A 15,148-nucleotide genomic window follows, 5' to 3' on the forward strand; every position below is an offset into this window, starting at 1 on the left:
ACTGATAGTAGTCAGACAGTCTCTCAAATGGAAAAGGGATAACAGCCCTATTATAGTCTCTTTAAGGTTGCTTTTTCATTGGCAAGACTTGAAGACATGGTCCATCATTCCTCCTTGGGAGCTTGTTTTATTCAGGTGTAGTGGATCCATCCCTTTTTAGCAATATGCGTACTGCAGTCTCGGTAGTGAGTGACACCTGACAAAGTCCCTCCCAGGATGGCTTGAGATTTTCTCCACTCCGAGTTTGGATCAGGGTGTGGAGTCTGGGCCAGCAGTCCCTGTTGCCTAAGGGATGATACAGCTGAAGACAGACCGAGCACAAAATTTCAGAGAAACTGATCTGTGAGCAAAGGTTATATTGCAAAAAGTTACAGTACTAGCTTCACGATCAAATATAAAGAAACTTCCGCCTTTATCATAAGCAAATGATGTTTCTTGAACTATGGCTTTTGAAATACTTTTTCTCACAGCTGGGATAAACTTACAGGCCTTTAGTGGAAGAGGAATGCCCCCACAGCCTGGAGTGCCTCCCCATAGGAAGCAAAAGGCTGTATTGCTTTTTCCTTTTTGAATATAATGTCCTGCCTTTTGGTTTCAAAGGCTATCTAAATTTAAGATTACTAGGGCTGTTAATTTGAATTTTTACCTTTAGAGTAAGATTTAGCAAAGCCTTTAGACTGCTTACAAGCTTAAGGAGACAGTGTTAGTGCCCCAGACAGAATTTTTTTTTAATTGACCAAGTGTTGGTCACTTTAAACTTTTATAACTTTAACCCCCATGAACTTTTGTATAGCATTTAAGTGAAATTTAGACATGCATTCCACACACTTTTAGTGTGATAAATGTACTAAAATCACTGAAAAGACATTCAGTTAGGACTCAGTTTCCTAAAGAGTCAAAACGCTGATAAGTCCCACAAGCAGTATTTTTACTTTAGGAAATACCTTAGATAACTCTTAAATTACAGCCAACTTCATTACACACATAAACTTTTATAAATTCCATCTATTGTATACTTTTAAGACTTACTTAGGACCTTTATACAACATTTTGAACCTTTTAATGGTTTGTCGTTGTTAGATCCCTGACATCCATAGGGCAGGCGGAAAGTCCTGAGGCTATCACTGAAATCAGGTCCCCTGGTCCATACTGCTTGCAAAATCTCCCTGCTTGCAAAAGTGCAGAAAACTTCCTGTTTTTCAACTAGCTATATGTACCGAGCCATTCCACCTGGTGATCACTGACAATCAGGGCCCAACAACCCAATTGTTCTCTGAAACAGATACTCTCCCCCCTTTGATGGATGGTCCCTCCTATAAAGCCTACAACCCAATCTGCCTGGGCTGCTGGACTCTGAACCCAAGGCTCAGCCCGGCAGTCTGTGCTTCCAATAAATCTTTCTTTTCTACACATGGCGTGGTTTTTGTTCGGCAGTTTCTTACAGTCCTTATCCCTCTTTATTTGGAACAATCTTTAGAACAAACCTTTCTTTACAAAATTTTTTCTCATCCAAAAGCACTCTTTTCCCCTAACACATACTTAAATATCTTTGTTGGGTCTGGAGACCTAAGGCAGATGAGTGAGTATCCCATCCCCCTGGAGAGCACTATCATTCCTGCATCCTGAAATCTGCATTCCTGCATGCTGCAAAGGAGCTGTAAACCTGCATTCTTGCATCCTGAGAGGGAGTTGTAAATCTGCATTTCTGCACCTAAAGAGGAGATACAGGGTCTGATAGATCTGCCACAGGGCGGATGAGCAAAATGCTCATCAACATTGTTTCCCCTCCTCCCATAAGGGGCAAACAGACCAGCTCATCTAGGAAACCCTGAGAATCCACGGCCAATGAAAAGAACCCACCTAACCCAGAGTTAAACCATCCATAAAAACCCCAGCCTTCACCTGAACAAGGAGCTACTGGTTTCCAGGCTCTGCTGTACTGCTCTAGCTGTAGCCTTTCCTTTCTTGCTAATAAATCTTACTTCATAAACCAGCTTTGGCTCACAAATTAATCAACTGCCTCACAAGCCAGTTCTCTGGCCTGTGAAGGCAAGGACCCTCAACACCAGCCGGCAACACTTCAAACTGGCATGTAACACCTTTTTATATCCTTTCTACTTGTTGACTTTGTAGCTTATATTTTAAAATAACCTTTATAAGAATTTTAAATTTAAATAAAGTTGTCTTTTCAATTACCCTTATTTTTTACTATATAGACCCATGAGGAAAGGCAATTTTGGTCCTTCCTATTATTGCTTATACTCTCTCTTCAACAAAATTAGAGATAAGGGCAAAATAGTTTCTGCCTGGTAGTGAGGGGGTGGGGGGGAAAGGGAGGGGATGGGGGAAAAGGAGGGGGTGGGGGGAAGGGGGGAGAAATGACCCAAACATTGTATACACATATGAATAAAAGAAATAAAAAAAATTTTTGCATTGGTTAAAAAGAAAAAGACATATCCAATTATGAAAGAATTGAAGGTAAGACAGGATGAAACAGGTCAAGATTACTGTCCATAAAATAATGCCTGCATTTTAGTTAGACCTGGTTGAAATAAAACTTTGAAAACTTGGTTTTTCTAAAAAGTAGTAGCAGGCCCCACCACTGATGAATGGATTAAGAAAATGTGGTATCTATACACAATGGAATTTTATGCAGCCATGAAGAAGAACAAAATGTTATCATTCGCTGGTAAATGGATGGAATTGGAGAACATCATTCTGAGTGAGGTTAGCCTGGCCCAAAAGACCAAAAATCATATGTTCTCCCTCATATGTGGACATTAGATCAAGGGCAAACACAACAAGGGGATTGGACTTTGAGCACATGATAAAAGCGAGAGCACACAAGGGAGGGATGAGGATAGGTAAGACACCTAAAAAATTAGCTAACATTTGTTGCCCTTAACACAGAGAAACTAAAGCAGATACCTTAAAAGCAACTGAGGCCAATAGGAAAGGGGGACCAGGAACTAGAGAAAAGGTTAGATCAAAAAGAATTAACATAGAAGGTAACACACACGCACAGGAAATCAATGTGAGTCAATGCCCTGTATAGCTATCCTTATCTCAACCAGCAAAAACCCTTGTTCCTTCCTATTATTGCTTATACTCTCTCTACAACAAAATTAGAAATAAGGGCAAAATAGTTTCTGCTGGGTATTGAGGGGGGGGAGGGAGGGGGCGGAGTGGGTGGTAAGGGAGGGGGTAGGGGCAGGGGGGAGAAATGACCCAAGCCTTGTATGCACATATGAATAATAATAAAAAAAAAGTAGTAGCAGAAGAGGTGAGGGAGAGAAGAGAACAGAACCAGCAATTCCTTTATATTAACTCTATAATAAGAATCACACATAAGAATAACTATAATAAGAATTAAAGTTGTTGAAACACACACATATGCAAAAAAAGTGTTAATTAAGCATGCCATAAATGTTAACTTAAGCACGCATAGATGACCTGGAATTCCAGAACAATCATAAATGGAAGACTAATAGACACACACACACAAAGGCATATAAAAACAACTAGAATGCACTCATGGGAAAGCCTTTTAAACCATGTATTAGTTAGGATTTTCCTTAGGGTAGAAACAAGATAAACTCAGGGTCTTTAATTTTTAAACAAATCACAAAGGATGTCTTTAAACATCCTGTTTTAGTATGTACCATCCCTTCCCTGCTAAAGACCAAAATAGAATTCAAATTTCCCTGCAAGACAAACTGCAGAAACCTAAATCAGTTTAAAAATAACACAAATGGCTCAAAATACCAAAGTTGCAATTGGAGTTTTTTAAGGCCCAACTCTGAGACATCTTAATATTAGGTGTGGCCATATATTATTTTTGTTGGCAATAATGGTGCCGATAGGTTTCGGTTCTTACTGCACCCTTAAGCTCCTGTTTTCCAGGGTCACAGTCCTGCCTCCCAGGGTCACGGTCCTGCCTCAAGTCTAGCTTGAATCCTCCTTCTGCCCCGACCTCCAATCAGCATGAACCATAAGATCCTAACCAATCAGATCATGCTGAGTCTCACTGAGGGGTATTTAAGCCTCTCTCTCTCTCTCTCTCTCTCTCTCTCTCTCTCTCTTTCTCTCTCTCGGCTCTCTGCTCTCTCTCTCCCACCCCGCAATAATCTCTTGGCCAGATCACTCCTCTCCATGTGGTCATTTGGGGTCCACATTTCCAACATTTTAGTGCCGTGACTCGGGGCAGGGTTCCCCACTAATCTTGGTGGGACCCCAATTCCAACTGACCCCTCGACCACCCTGAGGGTGTGACTGGCCAGGACTCATCCTCCCAATTGCCCTCGCTTGTATCCAACACCGGACATCTTCTTGGTGAGTCCACACACCCCTATTGGGCTCCCATTGCAGTCTCTCCCTTCGGTGTCTCTGGGGTTTCAATATTTCCCCTTTCTGATCATCCCTGGGACTCAGACAGTGGGGAAAGATCTCCCCATCTGCCACGGGCTTGGGTCTATGCTTGTCATCCTTGGCCCTCGCAGGCTGCCCTCCAAGAAAAGCCCGGCGCTGGGTGACCCATAGCCTCCACGGGCCTTTTTGGCCTGCAAACCACCTGAACTCAGCGGCGGTTGGTTCTCGTGCACTTTGCGTTTTCTCCGATATTTGTGCTGCGCGAGGACCCTCCACAGTACATAATATCCTCCTCTCCCATTCCGGGACCAGGTCCCTCATAATGGGTGCCTCTACATCTTCTCTGCTGTCTGACTCCCCATTGAGATGCCTCCTCAATAATTTGGACACCTTGGGTTTGACCCCAGACATAAAACCAAAAAACTTGATCTGCTTTTACACCCAAATCTGGCCCACTTATCCTTTAGGCAACCAAAGTCACTGGCCCCTTTTCGGGTCTTTAGATCCCAATCTCCTGCGGGACCTATATAACTACTGTGAGTGATAGGGACGATGGGGAGAGATTCCATATGTTCAGGCCTTTTCCTACCTCTGTCTGAATCCGGCTCTCTGCACCACTTGCAAACCTAAACATGTACTTCTTGCTCTAAAGCCTTCAGCCTCAACTTCTGCTCTCTCTTCGGATTTCGACCCAGCCGATGAGCCTCCTCCATATTGTGGGCAGGCTCCACCCGATCCTCCTCCTCCTCAACCTACCCCGTCATCTTTCAACCCGCCTCCACTTCCTGCTTCTTCATCCCCTTCTGCACCACCACCCCCTGCCCCCACTTCCCCTTCCACTCAGATTCCTCCCTCTTCCCCCACTTTCAGTCCGCCCACCACTAGGTTATGCACTCTTGCTGCCCAGCCTCCCCCTCCTTCCCTCCTAGCACCCCTTCAGGAGGTAGCCGGATCTGAGGGCATTGTTAGGGTTCATGTCCCCTTCTCTATGCTCGATCTCTCCCAAATCGAAGCCCGCCTGGGCTCCTACACGACTAACCCCTCTGCCTATGTCAAATAATTTCAATATTTACTCCAGTCTTACAGCCTAACCTACCATGATATCTATCTCATTCTCTCTAACACCCTCTTACCTGAGGAACATAGAAGGGTTTGGGAACAGGCTCACACGTACGCGGATGAGGTCCATCAAACCAGTCCTGCTCACCCTACTGATGCCCTGGCGGTGCCTGATCACGATCCCAATTGGGACTACAGCACCCAGGCTGGGCTCACTCTCCGAGACCAATTTGCCACCTGTCCCCTGGCAGGACTAAAACGGGCATCACAGGCCATTAATTTTGAAAAACTCCAGGAGATCATCCAGGATAGAACAGAAAACCCCTCTACCTTCCTAGATAGATTAACTAGGGCTCTCCAACAATACACCAACATTGACCCAGAATCTGCAGATGGTAGACAGCTCCTTATGCTTATTTTTTCTCCCAAAGCTACCCTGACATTAGGGCAAAGCTAAAAAAACTTGATAGAGGCCCCCTCACTCCTCAGACCGAGGTACTGGCAACTGTCTTCAAGGTGTTCCACTCCCAAGATGACAAGGCAAGACGCCAAAAATACCAGATGTTGGCCCAGGCTATGAGAGGCCCGAACCCTCAACCTGAATGGGAAAATCAACACCCATCACACAGGAGACCACCAGGCCCCTGTTTCAAATGTGGAAAGGAGGGACACTGGGCCAAATTCTGCCCTAATCCCAAGACACCACCTCGGCCTTGCCCTAGATGTCATGCTCATGGGCATTGGGCAACTGATTGCCCTGGCTCCTGGATTGGGGGCCGGATCAAATTCTCGCTCCAGTCCCGACCTTATAGGGCTGGCAACTGATGACTGAAGGGGCCTTGGGACTCCCCTCCTGGCGACTACCATCTCGTTTCTGGAGCCCAAGGTAAGCCTTCTGGTTGATGGGTGCCCCATCTGCCTCCTCCTGGATGCCAGTGCCACTTTTTCGGTTCTGACAGAGTTTTGGGGGGCCACCAGCCCATCACAAACCCCTATTGTCGGGATAGGGGGACAAACTATTTTTCCCAGAAAGACCGCCATGCTTTCCTGCTCCTTTTCGGGTCATCCTTTCGTCCACCAGTTTCTAGTCATGCCCCAATGTCCCACCCCTTTACTGGGAAGAGATATTTTGACCAAATTTTGGGCCTCCATCTCATTTAACTTCTATCCCATTCCCCTTCTTGCCCTTACGGCTATGGCCGGCCCTTCTGATTTCACCAGCCAGACTCTTCCCTTGGGGTGGACCCCAAGGTATGGGACACTAATACTCCCTCCCTGGCCACTTGTCCTCCCATTAAGATTCTTTTACAGGATCCCCATCGCTTTCCGTGCCAGCCTCAGTACCCCCTCCCTACTTCCAGCCTGTTGGGACTACAACCAATCATTAACGATTTACTCCAAAAGGGGCTCCTCAGATTTACCCACTCCCCATACAACTCCCCTATTCTAGCTGTAAAAAAATCAGATGGCACCTACTGCCTTGTCCAGGATCTTAGACTCATCAATAATGCTGTTAAACCTATACACCCCCTCATTCCTAACCCTCACACCATTCTCTCCTCTATTCCTGCCTCTTCCACTTACTTCTCTGTCCTTGACCTCAAAGATGCCTTTTTTACCATTCCCCTCTCCCCTGACTCACAGGACATCTTTGCTTTCACTTGGACGGACTCCCACACACACCACTCTCAACAACTCACCTGGACAGTCCTCCCTCAGGGTTTTAGGGGTAGCCCCCATCTATTTGGCCAGACACTTGCTAGTGATCTCAAAAACCTCCATCTCTCTAGGTCCACCCTTCTCCAATACGTGGATGATTTACTCTTATGTAGCCCCTCTCTAAACATCTCTCAAACCGACACCACTTTACTCTTAAATTTTCTGGCAGACAAGGGATATCGGGCCTCTCTCCACAAGGCCCAACTTTCTCAATTAACAGTTACATACCTGGGAGTTCAATTGTCCCATGACTCTAAGGTAAATACTCTGGACAGAAAACAGCTCATTCGGGAAATGCCAGCTCCCAAAACGAAGGAAGAAATTCTTTCCTTTTTGGGACTGGCCGGATACTTCCGGTCTGGATCCCCAACTATTCCCTCCTGGCAGCCCCCTTATACGATGCCACTAAGTGAGACCCCTCTGAACCTTTACTAACCTCTATTGACACCCCTTTCCGACACCTTCAACAGGCAGTCCTCCAGGCCCCAGCCCTCCACCTGCCAGATATCCAACAACCATCCACTCTCTATGTCCATGAAAATAAAGGCTTAGCCCTGGGGGTTCTAGGTCAAGACAAGGGTCCAACATTTGCCCCAGTAGCATATTTATCTAAAAAACTTGACCCCACAGTCCGGGGATGGGCCCCCTGTCTACGGGCCTTGTCAGCAGACTATGTTCTACTTCAGGAAGCAAAAAAACTTACTTTCGGGGGGGTCAATCACAATCATCTCCCCCCATCACCTGGTGGAACTCCTGACATATAAGGGCTTAAGAACCCTCCCCCCTTGCTGGATCCTGTTGCTTCTTGTCTCCTTCCTCCATGACTCCTCCATTACCCTCTGCGCTTGTTCTTTCTTAAACCCTGCCACCCTCCTGCCCACCTCTACTGCCATGCCTACCCACTACTGCATCGAGACCCTGGAGGCCCTTCTCCCCTGCCCTTCACACATCCAGGAGGGGCCCCTGCAGGGCTCCACCTACACCTGGTTCACTGATGGCAGCTCACATGTAGAGGGGTATACGGAGAGTGGGTTATGCTATAGTGTCCTTAACCCAAGTCATCGAGGCACAGCCCCTCCCTCCCAGCACCACCAATCAATTTCCAACAATTTTTTTAATTCCTCCTTTTAAAAATGATACACACTTAGTAGTACCCTTAGCTCAGTAAGCAGCGCTCATAAAATCCTAAGGGAGAATCTCCAGGACTGCGTTTTCTCCTGTGCTGTCTCAATTTGTGCCTGGAGAAGACAGAAGGAAGAAAAGACAGAAATGGAGCCATGCGTATCTACATCTGTTCCCTTTATTTGGAATAACTAATATAACCCCTTAAGGACGGAAGTGTCCTTACACCCTAATGAGCATGATTAATTAAGCCTGCAATGATTTTTATGGAGGCGTCCCTTTTTAATCATTGCACCTCCTCAGTCCTTATTGCTGGGTCCTGGACTTCCCCATCCTCTAGGGGTCCCCTTACTAGGCATATTGAGACACAGGACTAGGATCAAAGAGTGAGATCTTAACTTAAAATGGCCTCTTTTAAGACCTCAGATTTACCCTTAGAGGGTGCATTTTAAATAACCTTTAATAATAGTTTACCTGTGGTACAGCAACTTTGTTATTAGTTAAACCTTTTAAAGGAAATTTAGGGAGCCTAGTTTTGGATGGAAAGCTGCCATCCTATATCCTCCAGAAAAGGGATACAGGATGCTCGAGTCTAGCCTCTTACTTTACATCAAAAAATAGTTTTTCAAATTAGAATCTGAATGTCAGACAAGGAAAAAGGGATTACATCTCCAACGACACTGGTGATGTCTAGCTATCTTAGTAAGAATGGAAAAGGTAGAATGAATTAGCCGGTTAAGAGTTAATTTCAGGTAAGGAGCTCCTCGTAATCATAAAAAAACCCCAAATGCCTTATTGAATCCATAATAGAACCCAAGAAGGGGGATGCTTGTTGCCTTTTAGCTAATGTAACAACCTGGAATATTAAGATCCCATTTTAAACACATGGGCATTTGTAGGAGATAAAGAAAAGCTTACACAGGAAATTGAAATTCTCTCTCTGGTCTCTCTTGCCTGTGTGCACATGAGGTGGAGAGCATGGGTCCATAATCCCAACTGAGTGATGTCTTGGCCAGCCCATGGTTGCTGCCTGCAGTGACCAGGACACGATCTGTTCCCTCTCCGGGTCTTGACATGTCTGTGATGGGAAAAGTGTCCCATCTTGAAAGCAAGACTTAAAGGGGTTAACTGGTAGTAGAGAGTTTAGACAGATTTAGAGACTTAGAATTAGGTGGAAACAATCCAGGAGAGAAGCAGCCACAAGCCATTTAGATTACTTTCACCTTCCTTAGAGCTCTTGCAGTGTTCCCCATCCCCGTCTACTGGCTGGTGAGAATGCCCCGTAGATGCTCAACCTCCCTAACTCTCTGGAGGTGTCTCACACACTGACCCCACGTAATCTGTCCATCTCTGACTGATTCCCTTGTGGGACAATATCCAGTTGGTGATGCTACTTGGCAATAAGCAGGTTGGTAGAAGCCCCCGACTAGGTCTACATGGACTGCTGATAAGCCGTATGTAGTCGCCTGGATATCTGTGGAACTGCGGATTAGGACTCCACACTTGCCCTGTGTCTCAGACACATCTCATTCATCTCTCATTCACTCTCATGCAACCTCTGAGATCCTCTCTGATCACCAAGGAATACTTTCCCCGGTGATGACATTTCTTACCTTGGCCGAGGAACAGAATTGCTTGGTCACAGCAGTGCTTGCTAAGGCCCCTTTTCCCTGCATTGCTGAGATAATTCAGGCCTGGAATGGATTTCCAGTCCAAGAGCACTGGTTACCTGATACTCAAGGCCATTGCAATGAGGCAGAGGGATGAGTCTCCCCCAGGGGAAGGGGCTTATAAGCACCTCTCCCAGATGGAATTATCCGGGATAAGTGCCCAAACTGTTAGAAGTAAGACTCCTAAAGACCACAGGGTCACAGCTGAAGATATAGAAATGGAGAATTGTCTCTGCAAGGCAAAATTTACTTCTACAGAAGGGTGTGTAGGCACACAGGCATAGTAAGCACTAGGAGAAGGAAAAGAGTCTTCCTTTTTATTTCTGACGCAGTGAGCTCTGCCCCTTTACTCAGATTGGTCAAGTTCGGGTGCACAATGTGCTCTTGATTGGCTAATGTTACACTTGGAATCTAAGAGTGGGGTAGGTAGTAATTTTGGTGTGAAAATGGAGCTCAGTGAACAAGAACCTGGAACTGCAAGCAGCTGAGATGGAGACACACTTTGCTAGAAAAGACTGCTTCCCTCACAGTTCCCATCCCCTCCTATCCCCAGTTTCTCTGTAGCCATGGGCAAGTTTCTTAACCTCTCTGAGCTGCTGCTTCCCACCTGGACCCATACACTAGTCTCTTTCTTTCTTTGTCCCTTTTGCTTTCTTCTTTTTACATTTATTTGTTTTTGAGACAGGCTTTCGCTCTGTAGTCCAATCCCCCTGCCTCAGCCTCCTAAATGCTGGGATTACAGGCACCCATCACTAAGCCCACCTGCCTTTCTTTAAGGCATTTTGTGGTGGCAAGTAAATGAGATAAGATGAGGAAATCACCTGATTCCTCTCATGGGAACTGAATACTGTTCCATGGAAGAAATTCCACCGTGCCCCTGGGCAGAACAGGCTGAGGGGAAGATTCACCTCAGTGGGGTGCCAAGAGCCAACTCTACCACCCCAGGCCCGACCTAGTCAGCAGGAGGTGGACCTGATGTTCTCGCAGGCTCCCCCAGACCTGAGGTTGCAACCTGGGGCTTTCTCTTCAAGAAGCAGCTTGCTGTGCCTCCTCAGTTGTCTGCAGACTTCTCTGACCCGCCTTTCCCTGCGCAGTTGCTTGTGCCCGCCTCAGGTTAATGCAACTTCTGATAATTTAGCAATTCTCCACTTGCTCAACTGAGGATTTTATCAGAGGCAAAACAAAATTGCTTCCTATATATGTAAGCATGTTCCCAACAGCTGCCACTAGCATAGGCAACAGATGGCGCCTGACATCCACTTGGCTGGCAGGCAAAAGCCTTAATGCCGATTCAAAATGGGTCGAACAGGAGTCCGGAGCCAAAGGGAGCTGCGGGTCTCCAGGACCAGGAGGCACCAAGGCTGATCAGGGCAGCTGGGCGGGTGAGCTCCCTACTAGTCCGGACATCTGCGCATGCATCCTCTGGGGGGCAGCGTCCAGACCACCAGGTGGGGGAGGGAGAGAGGGGGAGACACTTTTCCTCCCCAGGGACCAGGCAGGATGATTAGCGTGTCAGAGCGCTGAGCCAGATCAGAGGAAGGATGGCCGAGAGCGGCCTCTTGCGGCAGCTTAGGAGCAATGCTGTTAGAAGGTGCTCGGGGCCCCTTTTGAGGTGTTTTGGTCAGAGGGGACCAGACTGGGGAAGAGAGGCCTGGCCACAGCAGCCTCTCTGCTGGGTGGCCCCCTGAGAAAGGTGCTCTGAGCTGACCGTCACAGCTCAGTAATGCATTTAGCAAACACTTCCTGAACACTGACTTTCAAGGCAAGGAGTAGGAGGAGGTGGGTGGCCCTCGTTGCCACCCTTATAGGGATCCTAGGCCAGGATGGAGTCACACTTATAAATAAGACTCTGCTGCAGCTTGAGAACGTTCTGTAGGGCACTCTGCCAACCCTGACTCACGTCACGGTCACCTGAGACTCTTCCAAAAGTGCCACTTTGGGCCAGCTCTGATTCAGTCACTTCCTGACAACTGCCTCAGGCAGTGACTGGTGAATAAAAATTATGTTCCACTTTTTCAAGCTTTAACTCTGGGCCATGCACTGTTTTACAAATTATTAACTCATCAGAGGAAAGTGGCAAGCATTGTCATTATTCCCACTTACATGTGGGGAAATTGAGGCACAGACAGGGTGACATGCCTAAACTATCAGGTTGCAGAGCGTGGATCTTAACCCAGGAGGAATGGCTCCGAGGCCAAAGGCAACCTGGAGAGGCACCTGAAGATTATTCCCGCTGGCCAAGGGCTCCCGAAGGTCCCCTAGTCTCCCAGGACCCTGATTCTGGTTCTTTCCTGCCTTAGTAATTTGACAAAGACGTGCACATTTCAGGTCTGTTGGGATGCTCACAAGCAGAAGAGTTCTCCCAATCTGTTGAGTTCGTCTGTGACATGAACCAGCTCAGGGAACTTAAGCTTAGGGACTTGGAAAGACAGGCATTTCCTGCCACTGAGACAATACCTTGACCTTTTCATGTGCAGATAAAGTTAGGGAAAATTCAACACTGACAGTGATTTGAAGTCTTGGGAAACTGAGTCAGTGAGCAAATGGATAGTACCCACTTGGCTGGGCTGCATAAAAGCAAGCATAGTTATAGGCCTGCTGTGACCTGTCCACACATAACTAGCCAGCCAGTGTCCTGTGGAATCCTTTTGGGACTTAGCAACAGTGAACTCTGGTGAGGCCCCTCCCAGTGGATAGCTTCCCCAGCATCCTCTTGGGTGGCTTCATATCAAGTTCTGAGCACCTCTTATAGATGGCTTCTGTTATCCCAGATAGTGAACTTCCGGAAGTTCTTCTAGTGCTGCACCTTGGCGACTTCTCTGCACTGGTGAGTCATGGGCATACCCTCTCCAATGTCTGGATGGTTTCCCCGGCAGGCAGGAACTGTTCCTTACATCTGCCATTCATGTAGTTTTATACTCCTCTTGATTTCTTACAAGTCAGTCCTGTGTCATGTCTTACTCGGTAGCAATTCATTTTAGTGAACTTACCCTGTTCAAATCACTGTGTGATTTTAGTCTTCTGTTTGGATCTGAACTGACACAAGAACCATAAGAACCACTTCATTGCTGGCCTTTGTCCAGGCTCTTCTCCTGGCTTGTTTCATCTGGCTAACATCGTACAGTGTTATGAGCACAGATCCTAGAGTCAGGGGGTCCCATGCCTTAGAGTGGTTCATGGGAAGCCACTTAACCTCTCTCTACCTTGATCTTCTTCTGTGCAAAATGGAGATTTCTTAGTCCAGTTGGCTGCTATTTCAAAATCCCATAGGCTGGGTAATTTGTAAACAGCAGAAATGTTTGACTTACAATTCTGGAGGCTAGGAAGTCCACAATTAAGGGGGCAGCAGATTTGGTGTCTGGTGAGGACCTGCTTCTCATAGATGGTGCCTTCTAGTGTCTGCAAATGGTGCGAGAGGCAGAAGTTCTTTGGTCCTTTTTTATAAGGGCACTAATTCCATTCTGTACCCATGGCTTATCACCTCCCTAGTGCCCTTACCGCTTACTGTTATCACCTGGGGGATTAGGTTTCAATGTATGAATTTTGGAGGACACATTTAGACACCAACAGGGGATAACAGGATTATTGTGGGGATTATGTGAGCTAATGTATGTAAAGAACTTTATTATACACCTTATACATGTACTGAGTATTATTTTCTTGATTTCTTTCAATTACTCGTAATGGTTTTGGCAACAGGGTTGCCTTTCCTAGGAAGTCCTCCCTGACCTCCCATCCCAGGCATGGCAGAGTTAGGTGCCCTCTTCCATGCCCCCTCATACACTGCACTGATCTTACGTGTTGTCACCGCAGGTGTGCTTATCAGAAAGTCTCTTTGGTAGGATTGAGAGCTAACTGAGGGCAGGGGTGTGGCCCCAGGAGCTCACAGTGTACCTGCCTGAGAGAGGAACCAAGTTAGTTGAGGTCCTCTGAGACTAGACACAAGACAGGAATAATGAGAAAGAGCTGCATTGGGGAAATGCCTGTGAAGGACAGAGGGAGGGGATAGAAAGGGGAAGATTGGAAGATCCTCTGACACCTGTAGAGAAGGGTCTCCGACATCAGAAGAGTTCTAAGAAAGCCTTTATCAGGCCATTGGGGAGTCCTCAAGCTACAGTCTCATCTGCAGTGGTGCTGCCACCGTGCCTAGTCACTGGTTGAAAGCAGCCCAAGGCAGCATGGCCTTAGAGTGAATGTGGTGGTGGACCTAGAGAAACACAGCTGGGGTTGTCAGTCAAGTCTGCTCCTGCAGCAGGTCTGAGCAATGCATTTTCATGGTTGCTATAGTTATAGACAGAAGGTTGGTCACATCCCAAGAATACAAGGCCAGAAGCTGGGATGCAGAATCTGGCACCTTGATATAGAAAGGAGGAGGAGGTCCAGGACCCTCTAAGCATGCCTTTACATATACACTCATGCAGACACACACACACAAATATATAGCGTTAAGTCCCTACCGCTTAAATGAATAAAATCATTCAAGATCCTACTATAACAGAATTACTTTCAATTTTGTGAATTTCTTACCATGTTTACATCATTAAATTCATCATGGAGGTAGTACTTAGTATTTTTTTTAAAGATTTGATATTTATAACTAATATTTCCCCAAGTTCCTACCATAGTTTTCATAATTATACTTTTTAGTGGCTAAATAATTCATTATTTCCTAAGTCATTGATGTTCAACATTTCCATTGTTTCTATTTAAAAAATAGAAACAAAAAATATACTTATTGTACATCTTTGGACATATACTATTTAATGTTTTTTGGGTTGTAACCCTGGAATAAATTTCTAGATTTGAAGTTACTGTGTCAAAAGATACAGCTTTATGTTTTTTTTTAATCAAGTTTTTCCACATTGCTTCCTAAAAGTATTTTATCAATTAGTAATTTATGTTAGTTATCTACTTACTGCCTAACAGGTTGTCACAAAAGGAAGTAACTTACTACAACTTGCATTCATTGCCTCACTGTTTCTACCTGTCAGGGATCCAGACACAGCTTAGCTGTGTTCTCTGCTTCCAAGTCTCTCATAAGCTTCAGTGAAGGTGTTGGCTGAGGCTAAGGTCTCATCTGAAAGCTGAACCTGAGGATTCTCTTCCAAGCTCACGATTACTGATAGTTCCTTGTGGGCTGTTGGACTGAGGTTCTCAGCTTTTACGTGGCTATTGGTCAGAGGCCACCCTGCTGTGGTTTCTTACCATCT

The sequence above is a fragment of the Castor canadensis genome, chromosome 4 (genome assembly GCF_047511655.1).
Source record: "Castor canadensis chromosome 4, mCasCan1.hap1v2, whole genome shotgun sequence".
In the NCBI taxonomy this organism is placed as follows: Eukaryota; Metazoa; Chordata; class Mammalia; order Rodentia; family Castoridae; genus Castor; species Castor canadensis.